At 44.0% G+C, this 21,646-nt stretch overlaps 1 non-coding gene and 1 pseudogene across 1 annotated transcript; both read left to right on the top strand.

The window, feature by feature from the left end:
- Positions 1–8,799: 8,799 nt before the first annotated feature.
- LOC123155051 (U1 spliceosomal RNA) lies at positions 8,800–8,956 on the top strand. The gene has a single exon (XR_006477183.1). It is a non-coding gene; the product is annotated as a U1 spliceosomal RNA (small nuclear RNA).
- A 9,871-nt stretch (positions 8,957–18,827) lies between these two features.
- Positions 18,828–18,961, top strand: LOC123155049 (uncharacterized; annotated as a pseudogene).
- The last annotated feature ends 2,685 nt before the right edge of the window (positions 18,962–21,646 follow it).

Below are 21,646 nucleotides of genomic sequence, written 5' to 3'. Positions count from 1 at the left end.
CCTTTGTCAATCGGTACGTTACTTGCCCAAGACTCGATCGTCGGTATCCCAATACCTTGTTCAGTCTCGTTACCGGCAAGTCACTTTACTCGTACCATAATGCATGATCCCGTGATCAACCACTTGATCACATTGAGCTCATTATGATGATGCATTACCGAGTGGGCCCAGAGATACCTCTCCGTCATATGGAGTGACAAATCCCAGTCTTGATTCGTGCCAACCCAACATACACTTTCGGAGATACCTGTAATGTACCTTTATAGTCACCCAATTACGTTGTGACGTTTGGCACACCCAAGGCACTCCTACGGTATCCGGGAGTTGCACGATCTCATGGTCTAAGGAAATGATACTTGACATCCAGAAAAGCTACAGCAAACAAACTACACGATCTTTGTGCTATGCTTAGGTTTGGGTCTTGTCCATCACATCATTCTCCTAATGATGTGATCCCATTATCAATGACATCCCCATGTCCATAGCCAGGAAACCATGACTATCTGTTGATCAACAAGCTAGTTAACTAGAGGCTCACTAGGGACACATTGTGGTCTATGTATTCACACATGTATTACGATTTCCGGATAACACAATTATAGCATGAATAAAAGATAATTATCATGAACAAGGAAATATAATAATCATTTTATTATTGCCTCCAGGGCATATTTCCAACAGTCTCCCACTTGCACTAGATTCAATCATCTAGTTACATTGTGATGAATCGAACACCCATGGAATTCTGGTGTTGATCATGTTTTGCTCTAGGGAGAGGTTTAGTCAATGGATCTGCTACATTCAGGTCCGTATGTACTTTACAAATCTCTATGTCTCCATTTTGAACACTTTCACGAATGGAGTTGAAGCGTCGCTTGATATGCCTGGTCTTCCTGTGAAACCTGGGCTCCTTGGCAAGGGCAATAGCTCCAGTGTTGTCACAGAAGAGAGTCATCGGGCCCGACGCATTGGGTATGACTCCTAGGTCGGTAATGAACTCCTTCACCCAGACTGCTTCGTGTGCTGCCTCCGAGGCCGCCATGTACTCCGCTTCACATGTAGATCCCGCCACAACGCTTTTCTTGCAACTGCACCAGCTTACTGCCCCACCATTCAAAATATACACGTATCCGGTTTGTGACTTAGAATCATCCAGATCTGTGTCGAAGCTAGCGTCGACGTAACCCTTTACGATGAGCTCTTCGTCACCTCCATAAACGAGAAACATTTCCTTAGTCCTTTTCAGGTACTTCAGGATATTCTTGACCGTTGTCCAGTGTTCCTTGCCGGGATTACTTTGGTACCTACCTATCAAACTTACGGCAAGGTTTACACCAGGTCTGGTATACAGCATGGCATACATAATAGACCCTATGGCTGAGGCATAGGGGATGACACTCATCTCTTCTATATCTTCTGCCGTGGTCGGACATTGAGCTGAGCTCAATTTCACACCTTGCAACACAGGCAAGAACCCCTTCTTAGTCTGATCCATATTGAACTTCTTCAATATCTTATCAAGGTATGTGCTTTGTGAAAGACCTATGAGGCGTCTTGATCTATCTCTATAGATCTTGATGCCTAATATATAAGCAGCTTCTCCGAGGTCCTTCATTGAAAAACTCTTATTCAAGTAGGCCTTAATGCTGTCCAAAAGCACTATATCATTTCCCATCAAAAGTATGTCATCTACATATAATATGAGAAATGCTACAGAGCTCCCACTCACTTTCTTGTAACGCAGGCTTCTCCATAAGTCTGCATAAACCCAAACGCTTTGATCATCTCATCAAAGTGAATGTTCCAACTCCGAGATGCTTGCACCAGCTCATAAATCGAGCGTTGGAGCTTGCACACCTTGTCAGCATTCTTAGGATTGACAAAACCTTCCGGCTGCATCATATACAATTCTTCCTTAAGGAAACCATTAAGGAATGCCGTTTTGACGTCCATTTGCCATATCTCATAATCATAGAATGCGGCAATTGCTAACATGATTCGGACGGACTTCAGCTTCGTTACAGGTGAGAAAGTCTCATCGTAGTCAACCCCTTGAACTTGTCGATAACCCTTAGCGACAAGCCGAGCTTTATAGATGGTCACATTACCATCCGCGTCTGTCTTCTTCTTAAAGATCCATTTATTTTCTGTGGCTCGCCGATCATCGGGCAAGTCAGTCAAAGTCCATACTTCGTTTTCATACATGGATCCTACTTGGATTTCATGGCTTCCAGCCATTTGTCGGAATCCGGGCCCGCCATCGCTTCTTCATAGTTCGAAGGTTCACCGTTGTCTAACAACATGATTTCCAAGACAGGGTTGCTGTACCACTCTGGTGCGGAACGTGTCCTTGTGGACCTTCGAAGTTCAGTAGGAGCTTGATCAGAAGTATCTTGATCATCATCATTAACTTCCTCTCTAATTGGTGCAGGCACCACAGGAACATTTTCCTGAGCTATGCTACTCTCTGCTTCAAGAGGCAGTACTTCATCAAGCTCTACTTTCCTCCCACTTACTTCTTTCGAGAGAAACTCTTTCTCTAGAAAGGATCCATTCTTGGCAACAAAGATCTTGCCTTCGGATCTGAGGTAGAAGGTATACCCAATAGTTTCTTTAGGGTATCCTATGAAGACGCATTTTCCGACTTGGGTTTGAGCTTTTCAGGTTGAAGTTTCTTGACATAAGCATCACATCCCCAAACTTTTAGAAACGACAGCTTAGGTTTCTTCCCAAACCATAATTCATATGGTGTCGTCTCAACGGATTCTTACGGAGCCCTATTTAAAGTGAATGCGGCAGTCTCTAAAGCATAGCCCCAAAATGATAGCGGTAAATCGGTAAGAGACATCATAGATTGCACCATATCTAATAGAGTGCGATTATGACGTTCGGACACACCATTACGCTGAGGTGTTCCAGGCGGCGTGAGTTGTGAAACTATTCCACATTTTCTTAAGTGTGTGCCAAATTCGTGACTCAAGTATTCTCCCCCACGATCCGATCACAAGAACTTGATTTTCCTGTCATGTTGATTCTCAACCTCACTCTGAAATTCCTTGAACTTTTCAAAGGTCTCAGACTTGTGTTTCATTAAATAGACATACCCATATCTACTCAAGTCATCAGTGAGGGTGAGAACATAACGATAGCCACTGTGAGCCTCAACACTCATTGGACCGCACACATCAGTATGTATGATTTCCAATAAGTTGGTTGCTCGCTCCATTGTTCCTGAGAACGGAGTCTTGGTCATTTTACCCATGAGGCATGGTTCACATGTGTCAAATGATTCGTAATCAAGAGACTCTAAAAGTCCATCTGCATGGAGCTTCTTCATGCATTTGACACCTATGTGACCAAGGCGGCAGTGCCACAAGTATGTGGGACTATCATTATCAACCTTACATCTTTTGGTATTCACACTATGAATATGTGTAGCATTACGCTCGAGATTCATTAAGAATAAACCATTCACCATTGGAGCATGACCATAAAACATATCTCTCATATAAATAGAACAACCATTATTCTCGGATTTAAATGAGTAGCCATCTCGAATTAAACGAGATCCTGATACAATGTTCATGCTCAAAGCTGGCACTAAATAACAATTATTGAGGTTTAAAACTAATCCCATATGTAAATGTAGAGGTAGCATGCCGACGGCGATCACATCGACCTTGGAACCATTCCCGACGCGCATCGTCACCTCGTCCTTCGCCAGTCTCCGCTTATTCCGCAGCTCCTGCTTTGAGTTACAAATGTGAGCAACCGCACCGGTATCAAATACCCAGGAGCTACTACGAGTACTGGTAAGGTACACATCAATTACATGTATATCACATATACCTTTTGTGATGCCGGCCTTCTTCTCCGCTAAGTATTTGGGGCAGTTCCGCTTCCAGTGACCACTTCCCTTGCAATAAAAACACTCAGTCTCGGGCTTGGGTCCATTCTTTGGCTTCTTCCCGGCAGCTTGCTTACCGGGCGCGGCAACTCCCTTGCCATCCTTCTTGAAGTTCTTCTTACCCTCGCCTTTCTTGAACTTAGTGGTTTTATTCACCATCAACACTTGATGTTCCTTTTTGACTTCTACCTCTGCTGATTTCAGCATTGCAAATACCTCAGGAATGGTCTTTTCCATCCCCTGCATATTGAAGTTCATCACAAAGCTCTTGTAGCTTGGTGGAAGCGACTGAAGGATTCTGTCAATGACCGCGTCATCCGAGAGATTAACTCCCAGCTGAGTCAAGCGGTTATGCAACCCAGACATTTTGAGTATGTGCTCACTGACAGAACTATTTTCCTCCATCTTACAGCTGAAGAACTTGTCGGAGACATCATATCTCTCGACTCGGGCATGAGCTTGAAAAACCATTTTCAGCTCTTCGAACATCTCATATGCTCCGTGTCTCTCAAAATGCTTTTGGAGCCCCGGTTCTAAGCTGTAAAGCATGCCGCACTGAACGAGGGAGTAATCATCAGCACGTGTCTGCCAAGCGTTCATAATGTCTTGTTCTGCAAGGAGAGCAGGTGCTTCACCTAGCGGTGCTTGTAGGACATAATCTTTCTTGGCAGCTATGAGGATGATCCTTAGGTTCCGGACCCAGTCCGTATAGTTGCTGCCATCGTCTTTCATCTTGGTTTTCTCTAGGAATGCGTTGAAGTTGAGGACAACGTGGGCCATTTGATCTACAAGACATATTGTAAAGATTTTAGACTAAGTTCATGATAATTAAGTTCATCTAATCAAATTATTCAATGAACTCCCACTCAGATAGACATCCCTCCAGTCATCTAAGTATAACATGATCCGAGTTGACTAGGCCGTGTCCGATCATCACGTGAGACGGACTAGTCAACATCGGTGAACATCTTCATGTTGATCGTATCTTCTATACGACTCATGCTCGACCTTTCGGTCTTCTATGTTCCGAGGCCATGTCTGTACATGCTAGGCTCGTCAAGTCAACCTAAGTGTTTGCATGTGTAAATCTGTCTTACACCCGTTGTATGTGAACGTTGGAATCTATCACACCCGATCATCACGTGGTGCTTCGAAACAACGAACTGTCGCAACGGTGCACAGTTAGGGGGAACACTTTCTTGAAATTATTATGAGGGATCATCTTATTTACTACCGTTGTTCTAAGTAAACAAGATGCAAAAACATGATAAACATCACATGCAATCAAATAATAGTGACATGATATGGCCAGTATCATATAGCTTCCTTTGATCTCCATCTTGGGGCTCCATGATCATCTTGTCACCGGCATGACACCATGATCTCCATCATCGTGTCTCCATGAAGTTGCTCGCCAACTATTACTTCTACTACTATGGCTAACACGTTTAGCAATAAAGTAAAGTAATTTACATGGCGTTTCTTAATGACACGCAGGTCATACAAAAAATAAAGACAACTCTTATGGCTCCTGCCGGTTGTCATACTCATCGACATGCAAGTCGTGATTCCTATTACAAGAACATGATCTCATACATCACATATATATCATTCATCATTCATCACAATTTTGGCCATATCACATCACAAAACACTTGCTGCAAAAACAAGTTAGACGTCCTCTAATTGTTGTTGCAAGTTTTTACGTGGCTGCAATAGGGTTCTAGCAAGAACGTTTTCTTACCTACGCCAAAACCACAACGTGAATTGCCAATTTCTATTTACCCTTCATAAGGACCCTGTTCATCGAATCCGATCCGACTAAAGTGGGAGAGACAGACACCCGCCAGTCACCTTATGCAACTAGTGCATATCAGTCGGTGGAACCGGTCTCACGTAAGCGTACGTGTAAGGTTGGTCCGGGCCGCTTCATGCCACGATGCCGCCGAATCAAGATAAGACTAGTAACGGCAAGCAAATTGGCAATATCGACGTCCACAACTACTTTGTGTTCTACTCGTGCATAGTAACTACGCATAGACCTAGCTCATGATGCCACTGTTGGGGAATGTTGCAGAAAACAAAAAAAAATCCTACGTTTTCACCAAGATCCATCTATGAGTTCATCTAGCAACGAGTGATCGGATACATCTACATACCTTTGTAGATCGCGAGCGGAAGCGTTCAAAGAACGGGGATCAGGGAGTCGTACTCGCCGTGATCCAAATCACCGGAGATCCTAGCGCCGAACGGACGGCACCTCCGCGTTCAACACACGTACGGTCAGCGTGATATCTCCTCCTTCTTGATCCAGCAAGGGGGAAGGAGAGGTTGATGAAGATCCAGCAGCACGACGGCGTGGTGGTGGATGCAGCAGTCACCGCAGCAGGGCTTCGCCGAGCTTCTGCGAGAGGGAGAGGTGTATCAGGGGAGAGGGAGGCGCCAAGGCTTGAGGTGCGGCTGCCCTCCCTCCCTCCTTTATATAGGCCCCCTAGGGGGGTGCGCCGGCCCAAGGAGATGGGATCTCCTAGGGGGGCGGCGGCCAAGGGGGTGGAGCAGCCCCCAAGGCAAGTGGAGGCGCCCCCTCCCCTAGGGTTCCCAACCCTAGGCGCATGGGGGGCCCAAGGGGGGGGCTGCACCAGCCCACTATGGGCTGGTTCCCCTCCGACTTCAGCCCATGGGGCCCTCCGGGATGGGTGGCCCCACCCGGTGGACCCCCGGGACCCATCCGGTGGTCCCGGTACAATACCGATGACCCCGAAACTTTCCCGATGGCCGAAAGTACACTTCCTATATATAATTCTTCACCTCCGGACAATTCCGGAACTCCTCGTGACGTCCAGGATCTCATCCGGGACTCCGAAGAAGTTTTGGATTACTGCATACTCATATCCAAACAACCCTAGCGTCACCGAACCTTAAGTGTGTAGACCCTACGGGTTTGGGAGACAAGCAGACATGACCGAGAAGATTCTCTGGTCAATAACCAACAGCGGGATCTGGATACCCATGTTGGCTCCCACATGCTCCTCGATGATCTCATCGGATGAACCACGATGTCGAGGACCTAATCAATCCCGTACTCAATTCCCTTTGTCAATCAGTACGTTACTTGCCCGAGACTCGATCGTCGGTATCCCAATACCTTGTTCAGTCTCGTTACCGGCAAGTCACTTTACTCGTACCGTAATGCATGATCCCATGATCAACCACTTGATCACATTGAGCTCATTATGATGATGCATTACCGAGTGGGCCCAGAGATACCTCTCCGTCATACGGAGTGACAAATCCCAGTCTCGATTCGTGCCAACCCAACAGATACTTTTGGAGATACCTGTAATGTACCTTTATAGTCACCCAGTTACGTTGCGACGTTTGGCACACCCAAGGCACTCCTACGGTATCCGGGAGTTGCACAATCTCATGGTCTAAGGAAATGATACTTGACATCCAGAAAAGCTACAACAAACGAACTACACGATCTTTGTGCTATGCTTAGGTTTGGGTCTTGTCCATCACATCATTCTCCTAATGATGTGATCCCGTTATCAATGACATCCCCATGTCCATAGCCAGGAAACCATGACTATCTGTTGATCAACGAGCTAGTCAACTAGAGGCTCACTAGGGACACATTGTGGTCTATGTATTCACACATGTATTACAATTTCCGGATAACACAATCATAGCATGAATAAAAGACAATTATCATGAACAAGGAAATATAATAATCATTTTATTATTGCCTCTAGGGCATATTTCCAACAGTGTGGAGGTTTGTCTCCGTCGGATCTCACGGGAATAGGTCGGTGCCAGTCTTCGGTGGATCTGTTTGGATTCGGTCTTCGTTTGTCTTCATTTGGGTGTTGATAGATTTGATCCTTCTGATCTACGACTTTCTTCATCGGAGATGGTTACTACTTTGGAGTGCTGGTCCTATGGAGCCTTAGCGCGACGACTTTCCGACTGTCTACTATATAACAAGGTTTGTCCTGCTGCGGCGAGGGAGGGGCGATGACGGCGGCATGCTCTAGTGCTTGTAGTCGTCGTTAGGTTGTCCACGAACATGGTTGTAATTTTCATTACCTCTATTGTTCTTTGTACTACAATGATTATTGAAGAGGAATCTATTAGAAGTTTCTTGCAAAAAAAAGAAAGAAAGTGGACAATAGTTTTTTTTGAAAAAGTTTCTACTATAGGACAAAAGGTGAGTTTAGGTGCTAACCAGTGATGGGCCTAGGAACCACCGGGCCTTGCAAAATAAAATCTTGGGAGTCGCAAGACCAAAGGCCCCCATAGGATTATCCTAAAATCCACGTGAGGCTAGGTGGGAGGAGGGGGGGGGGGGGTTCAGCGTCGATAGTGTGTAGAGACCATAATGGTAATTATCTTGGCAGTATGTCTCTAGTCATTGTTGGTGTTAGCGATCCAGTAGCGTTGGTGACAATGGCATGCTGAGAGGCTCTATCACTAGTAGCAGATCTTCACCTACATAACTTTGTTATTGCATGTGATTCAGAAAAAGTTGTGGGAGACAACCAAGGCAGGACAGGAGCACTCATCAGCGAGATCAAAACCAAAGCAACTTCTTTTAATTGTATCTTTACTTTTGAGGATCGTGCGGTCAATGCTGATGCGCACAACCTAGTTAGATTTTCTCTTACTTAAACTCCGAGTCGTCATGTATGGTTTGGATAAGCACATGACACAAATTGTATCCCACCTGTTGTGGTTTTTGATCAATAAAGTTGGCTTTATCTCTAAAAAAAGTTGTGGGTGTAGGAAGCCGGAAATATAACACGTATTTTCGTTTATCCGACGTGGAGAGTTTAGCAAGATAAACGTGGAGGAAGCAGGTACATAATAGGAGGGCAGAGCAACCAAAAAACATGCTTACCTGAACAAAGTCAATGAATGATCAATAAGGCTGGCCTAGACTGATCTCGCACATTGCACATAGTGAGCATGTCAGTTTATCATCTCCTTTTCGTGGGAGAGTGAACATCATAATATGTGATAGAGGAGCAATCGTCCGCCTGGCCCCTACAAACTATTTGATTTTTTATTGCAATTTTTATGCCATGTGTAGTATTTTCTTTTTCTTTTTGAAAAAGAGGCATGGATTTGACTCACCATTAATTAAGACGGGAATAAAGTTTGGTTTACACATGCATATGAGGACATATGCCTCCCAACATTATATTATGTTGTTTCTTGGCTTCCGCGGTTACCCCAAGTTTCACCTCAAGTTTGATGTTGTTGAGATGGATTGAAGAAGTAGTGCTCTTGTGATGAAAGACATGGGTATTCCGTTCATTCCAAACGGTCCAAAAAATAAGCATTGTGAGAGAGGCCATGTTCTTCCTATTGGGGATGCACTTAGCGGATAGATTGACTCACCACTTCACAAGGGAATGCTCCAAGTGCCAAGATGAGGTGTCAATGGGCCCAATGTGAAGCCACTCATGTGTCAAAATTCCATACCCTAGTAGTGAAGCGACACTTAAAGAAAAGGTGCATTCTGAACGGAAATTCAATTTGGCTCTCGGGCCCAATTTTTTTTCAAATGTCAAAAAAATTGAGAGAAAATTATTTTGTGATCTTTGTCACATACAAATGCTACCTGTAAATTTTTAGGCAAAAAGGTTAAGCATTTTGGCCTACGCAAAATAAAAATCAAAGACCAAATGTCACCTCAATTTTGTTTTTTCATTGATGAAACACCCCTGCTCCATTCAATATGAAAATTGTCAAGCATGCTTGCGACACCAACACGATCGTCTACAAATTTATTTAGAATTTTTTGAAAATATTTACTATTTTTGGAGGTACTATTCACCCGGGAGCATGTACTCCCGGGAGGCAAAACGCCGCTAATTCTTGTTCCCTCTTGCATAGAGGGAAAAAGACCGGCGTTTGGAAACCCATGCTTGGTCAATCTACCGGCCGTCCAAATCCTATCTTGAATGGCTAGCCAAGCAAAAGAAAAGACCTTTGGAGGAGCCAAAGTCTTCCAAATCGTGTGCTCCAAAGAAGAGTCGATGATCCTCGAAAATTGCACCGCGTGAGCTGAGGCCATTGAGTATTTTCCATTAGCCGCGTGCTTCCACAAAATGTCGCATGCTCCTCAAGGTGAAAATATTGAAGAAGCTTCCGAAGGGTGATGAATTCCCGAATCTGAGCCATGGAGAGGTTGATCGTTATCTTGACTTTGAAGACCCAAACATGCAATGTCCGTGGGCTTCCTCTCTTGCACCCATGCTGCATCCCATAGAGGAGTCTTTTTTGATAAACTTCTTCTCCTTTATTCATTCATAAGTAAAGTAGCATCATTTACAAGTAAAAGGATAACCTCATCAGGGGCGTTATCCATCCAAACACTCGGATAAGAAAACCTAGCCAACCTTGCTAGTTCATGAGCTACTCGATTACTTTCCCTATTACAATGATCATAAATGACATGGGGAAAACCTAATGACATAAAGTAACAGTAATCTATAATGGATGAAGCGACTAAAGATGAGTAGCCTTGGCTCAACGCATTCACCACCTCCATGCTATCCGTATTCACTTCAATCTAAGTGCATCCGACGGTATTAGCAAGATTCAAACCAAACCTCACTGCAATTGCTTCTGCTGTGAACCAGTCGAAGCAAAGGTCCATCTTTTCATTAGCAGCCGCTATAAATTTCCCCCTATGGTCCCGAATAACTTCTCCAAATGTTGCTGCGAGTGTGTCATTATCAGATCCCGCGTCAATGTTTAATTTCACGTAACCATACTTTGGTTTCAGCCAAGCATCTGCACGGACGTGAGCCTTTGGGCTATAAGAGATGGTATAATTTTCTACTAAGCCTCTCACTAATATATTGATTTGACATGCGCTTAGAGTTTCTTCGTCATGTGTCCATTTTCGCCTTTCATACCAAAAATACCAAGCCGTCGTTGCCATCGTTTCTCTGAACTTCAGCAAGCCCAACACTTGGATTTGTTGTTCTGGAAGGCACAAAAGATGTGCCAACACAAACTCACTTGCCTTGTCAACTTTCAGTGCCTATTTGATAACAAGCTCAAGACCGAGCAGCTTCCACATGTCCATTGCCAATTTGCATTCAAACAACATATGTCTTATGTCATTAGGCCCCTGGTTACAGGCTGGGCAGCTCGGATTTATTTTCAAGTGCTTATTAGCCAGGATAGATCGATAGGGAATAGCACTCAGGAGCACGCGCCACATAGATATTTTTATCTTTGCTGGGCACACTAAGTTCCATACCGAGTCCCATGTATAAGTTGGGTTTGAAGCTCCAGCCCTTGATTCCAACTTGTGACCAAATTAAAATTCCCATTCTGTATGGTATGCAGATCGCACTGTGGAAGTCCCTGACTTTGTCATGGTCCATGCCAGGAAATCTGTCATCTCATGTAATGGTAGTGGAATGGCCAAAATCCTTAGAGCATCCACTTGCCAGACTATTTGGTTAACCAGCTGCTCATCCCAACTCCCTATCACCAGATCAATGAGGCCAGAAACTCTAGAAAGAAGATTGTTGCCCCTTGGTGAAATCACCTTTCTTGTTAGGCTCTGCAGTATCCAGGGATCATCCCATATTCTAATTTTCTCACCATCACTAACTCCCCAAATATACCTAGATCTAAGCGTATCAACTCCGGCCATAATACTCCGCCATGTATATGAACTCTTCTTTTTTAAAGTTGCATTCATGAGATCTCCATCAGGAAAATATTTCTCCTTAAGGATCAACGCACACAAAGAGTTCGGGTTGTCAATAAGGCGCCATGCCTGTTTTGCCAGAAGTGCAAGATTAAAGCAGTGAATATCTCTGAAGCCCATAACCCCTTTTTTCTTGGGAATACACATCTTCCACCATGCAAACTAGTGCATCCTCTTATGAGTTGCGTCATCGCCCCATCAAAAACGAGATATCACATCTATGATTCCTTTTACAATTTTTCTTAGGAATTTGAAAGACCGACATCGCATAAGTTGGTATTGCTTGAGCAACAGACTTAATAAGAACTTCTTTCCCTCCTGAAGAGAGACACTTCTCCTTCCACCCCGTAAGCTTCATAATTAACCGATCTATTAGATATTGAAAACTGTCACTTTTATCAAGTCCAAGAGTAGCAGGTAGTCCCATATACTTGTCATTTAAGGCCTTGGTCATGATATTCAGACAAGAGAAAATCGGAGCCTTCATATTTACCTCGGTGCTGGGACTAAAAAAGATACTTGATTTGTCCACACTAACAAGTTGCCCGGACGCATCACAATATAAATCCAGAATTGATCTCAAGCACATTGAATTCTGAATATTAGCTTTCATCAAAATTAATGAATCATCAGCAAAGAGTAAATTTTTTACCGCAGGTGCATCTCTACAGACCTTGACCCCCATTAAGTCTCCACTCTGTTCCGCATGAGAAAGTAGGGCTGTCAAACCCTCCGTACATAGGAGAAACAGATACGGGGAGAGTGGGTCACCCTGTCAAAGACCTCTGGAGGGTTTAAACTATTCCGTCTCCACTGAGTTATATCTCACCTTATATTCAACAGAAGACACACACATCATTATCATCTTGACCCAGTCCTCATGGAATCCCAGCTTCAACAACATTGCTTCCAAGAAAACCCACTCAACTCTATCACATGCTTTATGCATATCAAGTTTCACCGCACACCAACCATCTTTGCCCACCTTTTTTTGTTTTATTGCATGTAAACTCTCGTAAGATCTTAGCACATTATCCTTAATGAGTCGACCAAGAACAAAGGCACTCTGGGTAGGGCTAATGATCTCTGGGAATAACACCCTGAGTCTCGCAGTTATCATCTTAGAAATTACCTTGTATACTACATTGCATAAACTGGTCGGTCTGAATTGAGTAACTTTCTCCGGGGAATTTACTTTTGGGATCATGACAATAGTAGTGTCATTCCACCCTTGTGGCATAACCCGGGAATTGATCGCATTCAGAACTTCCATGACCAAGTCATCACCCAACATAGATCAGAACCATTGATAAAAGACCGCGTGAAGGCCATCCGGTCCTGGTGCCTTGAAATCTCTAATGGAAAAGAGGGCCTTTTCGTACCTCCTCGGCCGTGTATGTCGCCATCAGGGTCATATTCATTGCTTCCGAAACTCGCTTATGGACTTTACTCAAAACATTAATATCGGGTACGGTCACCTGGGATGTAAAAAGCTCTTTGAAATAACTCGCAATGATACTGTTTATATCATTACTAGAGGAGTCTTGGTGTCATTCCTGCCGAAGCAATTGCCCAACCAGGACTAACTTGACTTCTTCTGTAGCAACTGCCAAACCTTATATACGAATGAGTTTTTGCCACGGTTGATTATATGCCCATCTCATCCTGCTGTAACGACGGGCATAGGATGTAGAGCTTGATGTGACGGGTCTCCACATTGTATAAGCTCTATGTCGTCCCTTCCAACATCTCCACGTCCTAGATGCAGAGCTTGATGTCAATAGTTGCCGTTGGCTGATGATCCATGCACGTGCCATGTCAACCGCATGCACTCCTTCCTCATTTTTCTCTCTGAGATTAACTAAAGTAGAGAACTGATCTAGTACTGTCGAGTCCTTTCAAAAAGAAGACCAGGATAGTTTTTCTAGGAAAAAAGTAAGATTAGGTGCTAACAAGCTATGGGTTGGGACCTCCTATATAGCGACCTGAGCGCTGGCAAACAAGACAGCGCGCAGCCCCTCGCTTCCCAAGCGCGACCTTGGGCCGACCCGGCTGTGGGACGCGGCTCCCGTTTTTTCATTTCATTTCATTTCTATTTTTTGTTGCTTCTTTAAAAAAAATTTGGGATTCAAAAACTCTAGAATTTGAAACAGTGTTCAATAAATGCAAAAGGTGTTCATGGTTTTTATTTTTTTTACGAATTCAAAAAATGTTCACAATTTATTCAAATGAACTATTGAATTTTGATTGGCAATTTTTAATTTTGAAGAACAAAATTTGAATATTCGAAGATTTTCTTTAATTTAGTTTAATGTTTTGATTTGATGAAGAAAATTTAAATTTAATGAACTTTTTTAAATATGATGAACAAATTTTGAAACCAAGAATATTTTCAAATTCGATGAATTTTTTAATATGATGAACATGTTTTGCAATTTGTGAACATTTTTATGTCAATGATTTTTATTAATTTGATGAAAATTTTTTGAATTCAAAAACATTTTTTAATTAGATATTTTTTAAGAAATTAAGGAAAAATATTTGATTTTGATGAATTTTTTTGAATATTAAAATGTTCGAATTTCAGAACATATGCATCGATTTGAAAAGAATGTTCTGAGATTTAGAAAATGCTTGTAAATTTTTAAAAAATGAAAAAGAAAACACAAAAAATAAAAGGAAAATGAACAAAGAAAGAAAACGAAAATTAAAATTGAAAGGAAAAACAAAAAACAAAATAAGGAAAAATCCGAAAGAAAAAACACGAAAAGAAAACCCAAAACTAGTGGTATTTCACGTTTTCTTCAGTTAACATATACTCAGTATTATATATATCCTTTATAAATTATTTTGAAAAGAAAGTACAAATTTGAAAAAGAATTCTAAAAATATTGAAAATAGCCACAAATTTGAAAAAAAGGTTCAGAAAAATTGAAAAAAGATTCCGAGAATTATGTTTAAAAGTTCATGGATTCAAAAATTTGCATGAAGTTCTCAAGGAAGTTCACGGGTTCAAGTGCATGAAGGGGAGCCTTAGCGCAGTGGTAAAGCTGCTGCCTTGTGACCATGAGGTCACGGGTTCAAGTCCTGGAAATAGGCTCTTACAGAAATGTAGGGAAAGGCTGCGTACAATAGACCCAAAGTGGTCGGACCCTTCCCCAGACCCTGCGCAAGCGGGAGCTACATGCACTGGGGCTGCCCTTTTTCTCAAGGAAGTTCACAAATTTGAAAAAAGTTCATCGGTTTTGAAAAAACTTCATTAAATTTGGAAAAAAGTTCATCAAATTTGAAAAAAACGTTTGTCGAATTTGAAAACAAGTTAATTGATTTTGAAAAAAGTTCATCGAATTTGAAAAAGAATTCATCGACTTTGAAAAAGACACGAATTTATAAACAAAACAAAAAAAGGAAAATAACCGAATACAACTACATTGAAAAATGACCAACGAACCGAAAAAACCAGTCTGGAAGAAGCTTTCCACAACCAGAGGAGTTCCCGCGAGTGAAGAGGGGAATAAAAAGAAGGAAATATGTTATAAAATAGTAGTCGTTCTATGGCTTAGTGGTTGAAAGAACATGCGGTGCCCTCATGTTTGGTTTTGGCAATTGATGACAATCTCTATGGACTAATGGTTGCCTTGAGTTATATTTAAAGGTTTTGTCCATAGGCTTTTCTTGGAGTACATGTGTTGGTTTCAAGGAGAGTTTGTGTCGACCAAGGTGCCATTCAAGGAATTATCCAAAGATTGGTCATGTGAGTGTCGAGCTTATTGCAAGCATGTCTTGAAGAAGAAGATTGTGTGATCATTCATGTCTACCTTCGAGACATCATCCAAATGAAGAGAATTGGAAAGATTCAAGGTTGATCAATATTAAGTAAAGAATGAATCAAGTTGATAAACTCACAAAGCGCAGAAGATGTACCGAGAGGGATCAAGTGATCCCATGGTATGGTAAGCATTGTCAATTTCGCTTTGTGTACTAACCCATGGTCTTCGTGAGAGTTCTTTGTGGGGTTAGGTTGCGGTGTGCAAGATCAAATAGATCATCATGAAGAGATCAAATGCTTGAAGCTTGCCGTCCATTGTGGTGAAAATGGACATGTGAAGATGTGCGGAAGAGTGGCTCACCCATAGTGGAGTATGGGGGAGCAATCAACTAGTCTTCATCGAGCCAACATAATCAAGAAAGGTGGTCCAACTTGAGGAAGTGAAGATCGTCATCATCTAGCTCAAGTGGACCATGTGCAAGGCAAAGGTTTGCCCTTGATAGGTTTTCTATTTTACCGGTCTTATGATGGTACTTGGGAGACCGGGTTATAGGATCGATTGCCGTACTATCAAGGGGGGCTCTCGATGAGTAGCTTGATCGTATCGTTCGTTGAGAGCTCAAACGATTGCATCCTTGCATCATCTTTATTGGTTCTTTTTTGGTTCTCTTTGTGAGTCTTAGAGCTTATGGTCATCTTGATGACAAGCTCGAGTTCATCGAAAACGGAGATCACATGCATCTTCTATGATGTTTTCGATGTTGGAGGTTTTGCCGGTTCTTTTCGGTTGGAGGTTTCACTCCTCTTTTTGTTAGGCATACCTCCCCAGCCTCTTCTTTTTGTTAGGCATACCTCCCCTGCCTCTTCTCGGTTGGAGGTTTTGCCGGTTCTTCTCGCTATTTTGATGCTACTCGTCGTCTTGTTTCCAACAAGCTTGAGTTTTCTCAATTCGGAGCTCATATGCATAAGTTATGGCAGTTCTTGTCTTCTTGAGAGTGGCTTTTGTCTGGTCCCAACGGTAGTACTGCGAGCCCAAGCGGTAGTACCGCTTGGAGCTCTCAGCCGTAGTACCGCTGCAGTGCCGCTCTTCTACTGCCTCAATTTTGGGTCCTGCTCTTTTCGTGTCGGGTTTAGCAGTAGTTGCACGACAGTAAGGCACGGTAGTTCCGCCTAAGCGGTACTACTGCTCCGGTCGGGCGGTAGTACCGCTACTGCATTACTGCCATTGTACACTACTCTGCCCTGCCTCTTTTGGTCCCGTGCTCTGCTCCTCCAGCGGTAGTACCGCTGGGGTGAGCGGTAGTACCGTTTATATGCGATACTACCGCCCCAAGGTTCATGTTTTGTTGCTCCTTTCGCTGTTTCTTCCGCCTGAGCGGTAGTACCGCTCATGGAGCGGTAGTACTGCTCGTGTGTGGGCTGAGCACATAACGGTTGGATTTTCCCCTCCTATAAAAGGGGGTCTTCTTCCCCAATGAACCTTATCCTTTAAGCTCGTGTTCTTCCCCCATTGTTGACCTTCTTTGAGCTTGCTAACTCTCAATCCCTCCATGGTTTCTTGCTAGTTTTTGAGGGAAAAGAGAGAGGAGATCTAGATCCACATTTCCACCAATCACTTTCTCCTCTGTGTGAGGGGAACCCCTTGGATCTAGATCTTGGAGTTCTTGGTGTTCTTCTTCTTGTTCTTGCTCTCATTTTCCTTCCTAGCATTAGTTGCTTCGGTGGGATTTGAGAGAGAAGGACTTGGGCACTACGTGTGCCCTTGCCATTGCATTTGGTGCATCGGTTTGAGTTCTCCATGGTGATACGTGGAAGTGAAGTTTGAGAAGCTTATTACTCTTGGGTGTTTGGGCACCCTAGAGCTTCTTCATCTTGGGTGCCTTGGCGCCCTAGACGGTTGGTGGTGTTCGGAGCTCAATCATTGTGGTGTAAAGCTCCGGGCAAGTGTCGGGGTCTCCAATTAGGTTGCGGAGATCGCCCCGAGCAATTTGACGGGTACCGGTGACCGCCCCCAAGGGTTGCCAAAGTGTACGGGTTCGGTGACCGCCCCCAAGTGTTGCCATTTGTACGGGTTCGGTGACCGCCCTCAAAGGTCCCTTAGTGGAATCACGGCATCTTGCATTGTGCAAGGGCGTGAGGAGATTACGGTGGCCCTAGTGGCTTCTTGGGGAGCATTGTGCCTCCCCACCGCTCCAAACGGAGATTAACATCCGCAAGTGTGTGAACTTCGGGATACATCGTCGTCTCCACGTGCCTCGGTTATCTCTTACCCGAGCCCTTTACTTATGCACTTTGTGATAGCCATATTATTTCTTGTCATATATCTTTCTATCACTTAGTTGTTTATCTTGCTTAGCATAAGTTGTTGGTGCACATAGGTGAGCCTAGTTGTTGTAGATTTTGTGCTTGTCAAATTAACCGCTAGGTTTATTCCGCATTTGTTCAAGCCTAAACCATAATTATTTTAAAACTCCTATTCACCCCCCTCTAGGCGACATCCACGATCTTTCGTTGGTTTTTTCAGCACACCATTTTGAGCTTTTAAACAGAAAAAGCAGATACATGGGCCATCCTAGTCGCAGCAGAGAGGGGTGTGCTGTAGACGTCGGTTTGCAGAAACAGTAATAACCGGCGCCTGCAGCGCCAAATATGGATTACCCTACCCAGTGGCCCAGAAGAATATCTGGTACTCCCACCCCTAGGGTGCTCCAAACTCGGTAGCATATTTTTAAATGATTGAAAAAATCTGAAAAAATTAGCACATTGACACAATATTAATGTATGTTGTCAAAAAAATTCAAATCAAAATTCAAAACATTGCTCGAGATACAAAAATGACAAAATCGACATCAATGTGATATTGGGCCAAATCTAAAGCCCAACTTATGTTGTGTACTATTTACTGTCGAATTTGGCATATATGTTTCTCAAGCTATGTTTCAAATTTTGATTTCAAATTTTGTGACAACATACAATGGTGTTGTGTCTATGTGCTGGATTTTTTTAGAATTTTTCGAACATTTGAAAATGTGCTACTGAGTTTGGAGCATCGGGAGCACCCTAGGGGTGGGAGTACCAGATATTCTCCCCCAGTGGCCCGCACTTTAAATAGGATCCTCGATATGGGCTGGCAGTGGGCATATGCAAATTGCCTGATGTAGCCCCCGGGCCGTTCTTATGGGCCATGGTCCAGCAGTGGCATACACAAATGGGCCGATATCGCCAATGGGCCTTTCTGAAACAGACAAGGTAGGAAAAACATAAGTTGTTGTTGAACCTAAAAAATAAAATAAAAATAAGCCGTCGTCTGAGTTTGAGGATGCTAATAGGGAGTTTAGTCCCACAACGGGAATTTGGGAAGATTAACGTGGAGGAGGCGGGTATATAATAGGAGGGTAGGGCAACTCTGGAACTTACTTACCTGGACGGGGTGATCAACAAGACTCATGGCCTAGGCCGATGGCTCACATTGCACGTAGTGAGCGTGTCGGTCTACCAACTCTCCTTTGTGAAAGAATGGACGTCACAATTTATGATAGAGGGCTCACGCAAACCAAATTTTGGTTCTAAGTTTTGTATTTTATACTTTTGAAAACTTTGCATTTAAATCTCAGCCGACCTTGCAACATTTTGTCCAATCATTTGTGACATTTTTTTCTGTCGGTTGCAACATCTGTCTTGCTAGTTGTAGCATGTTATGCCTCATCAATTGTAGCACGTCATCTCACCAGCCCCAACATCCTCTTTTAATGGTTGTAGCATATGTTGTGGTTGCTTGCAGTATCGTTGCAATATTTTTCATCGCCATTTGCCTCCTTCCGGTGAAGCTTACGCCGGATAACTACTTATCGTCGCGGGCTCAGGTGCTACCTCTCCTCCGGAGTCGCTATTTGGAGGGCTATGTTGATGGCTCCATCCCGTGCCCGCCGCCGTATCATCCGGCTCATCACGTGTGGGTGGCCCAGGACCAGGTGATTCTCTCGGCCATCCAGTCGTCACTCACCCCGAGCGTGTCGTCGCTCGTCATCTTCGTTGCGACGTCCCGGGAGGCCTGGTCTGTGCTTCACAGAAGTTTTGCTTCCCAATCTCAAGAGCGTGCTCACTCCATACGCACTGAGTTGGGGGAGACGAAGCTCTACGACATGACCATTACGGAGTACTTCAACAAGATGTACAATCTCGCTGACACCTTGGCCTCGATCGGTCAGCCACTTGGAGATGAGGACTTCACCACCCACGTGCTCAATGGCCTCGATGATGACTATGATAAACTCATCGAGAATGTTCATGGTCGCGAGGCGCCTCTTCCGCCGCGAGAACTTTATGCACACCTTCTTGGTCGTGAGCAGCGCATCAAGGCGTGCCGTGTTGGGGAATGTAGTAATTTCAAAAAATTTGTACGCACACGCAAGATCATGGTGATGCATAGCAACGAGAGGGGAGAGTGTTGTCTACGTACCCTCGTAGACCGATAGTGGAAGCGTTATGACAACGCGGTTGATGTAGTCGTACGTCTTCACCGCCCGACCGATCAAGCACCGAAACTACGGCACCTCAGAGTTCTAGCACACGTTCAGCTCGATGACGATCCCCGGACTCTGATCCAGCAAAGTGTCGGGGAAGAGTTCCGTCAGCACGACGGCGTGGTGACGATCTTGATGTTCTACCGTCACAGGGCTTCACCTAAGCACCGCTACAATATTATCAAGGATTATGGTGGAGGGGGGCACCGCACACGGCTAAGAGAACGATCTCCAAGATCAACTTGTGTGTCTAGAGGTACCCCCTGCCCCCGTATATAAAGGAGAAAGGGGGAGGGGCGGCCGGCCAGGAGGAGGCGCGCCAGGGAGGAGTCCTACTCCTACCGGGAGTAGGACTCCCTCCTTTTTCCTTGTCCAACTAGGAGAGGGGGAAGGAAGGGAGAGAGGAGAGGAAGGAAATGGGGGGCGCCACCCCCCCTCCTTGTCCAATTCGGACTAGAGGGGGAGGGGGCGCGCGGCCTGCCCTGGCCGCCCCTCCTCTTCTCCACTTTGGGCCCATGAGGCCCATTAACCCCCGGGGGGGGGGGGTCCGGTAACCCCCCGGTACTCCGGTTTTATCCGAAACTTCTCCGGAACACTTCCGGTGTCCGAATATAGCCGTCCAATATATCAATCATTATGTCTCGACCATTTCGAGACTCCCCGTCATGTCCGTGATCACATACGGGACTCCGAACAATCTTCGGTACATCAAAATATATAAACTCATAATGAAACTGTCATCGTAACGTTAAGCGTGCGGACCCTACGGGTTCGAGAACAATGTAGACATAACCGAGACACGTCTCTAGTCAATAACCAATAGCGGAACCTGGATGCTCATATTGGCTCCTACATATTCTACGAAGATCTTTATCGGTCAGACCGCATAACAACATACGTTGTTCCCTTTGTCATCGGTATGTTACTTGCCCGAGATTCGATCGTCGGTATCTTAATACCTAGTTCAATCTCGTTACCGGCAAGTCTCTTTACTCGTTCCGTAATACATCATCTCACAACTAACTCATTAGTTGCAATGCTTGCAAGGCTTATGTGATGTGCATTACCGAGAGGGCCCAGAGATACTTCTCCGACAATCGGAGTGACAAATCCTAATCTCGAAATATGCCAACCCAACATGTACCTTTGGAGACACCTGTAGAGCTCCTTTATAATCACCCAGTTACGTTGTGACGTTTGGTAGCACACAAAGTGTTCCTCCGGCAAACGGGAGTTGCATAATCTCATAGTCATAGGAACATGTATAGGTCATGAAGAAAGCAATAGCAACATACTAAACGATCGGGTGCTAAGCTAATGGAATGGGTCATGTCAATCACATCATTCTTCTAATGATGTGATCCCGTTAATCAAATAACAACTCTTTTGTTCATGGTTAGGAAACATAACCATTTTCGATTAACGAGCTAGTCAAGTAGAGGCATACTAGTGACACTCTGTTTGTCTATGTATTCACACATGTATTATGTTCCGGTTAATACAATTCTAGCATGAATAATAAACATTTATCATGGTATAAGGAAATAAATAATAACTTTATTATTGCCTCTAGGGCATATTTCCTTTAGTCTCCCACTTTCACTAGAGTCAATAATCTAGTTCACATCGCCATGTGATTCAACACTAATAGTTCACATCACCATGTGATTAACACCCATAGTTCACATCGTCATGTGACCTATACCCAA

The sequence above is a fragment of the Triticum aestivum genome, chromosome 7A (assembly GCF_018294505.1).
Source record: "Triticum aestivum cultivar Chinese Spring chromosome 7A, IWGSC CS RefSeq v2.1, whole genome shotgun sequence".
Taxonomy (NCBI): domain Eukaryota; kingdom Viridiplantae; phylum Streptophyta; class Magnoliopsida; order Poales; family Poaceae; genus Triticum; species Triticum aestivum.
The sequence above is the reverse complement of the archived record's forward strand: the minus strand, read 5'-3'. Positions and strand labels throughout refer to the sequence as shown.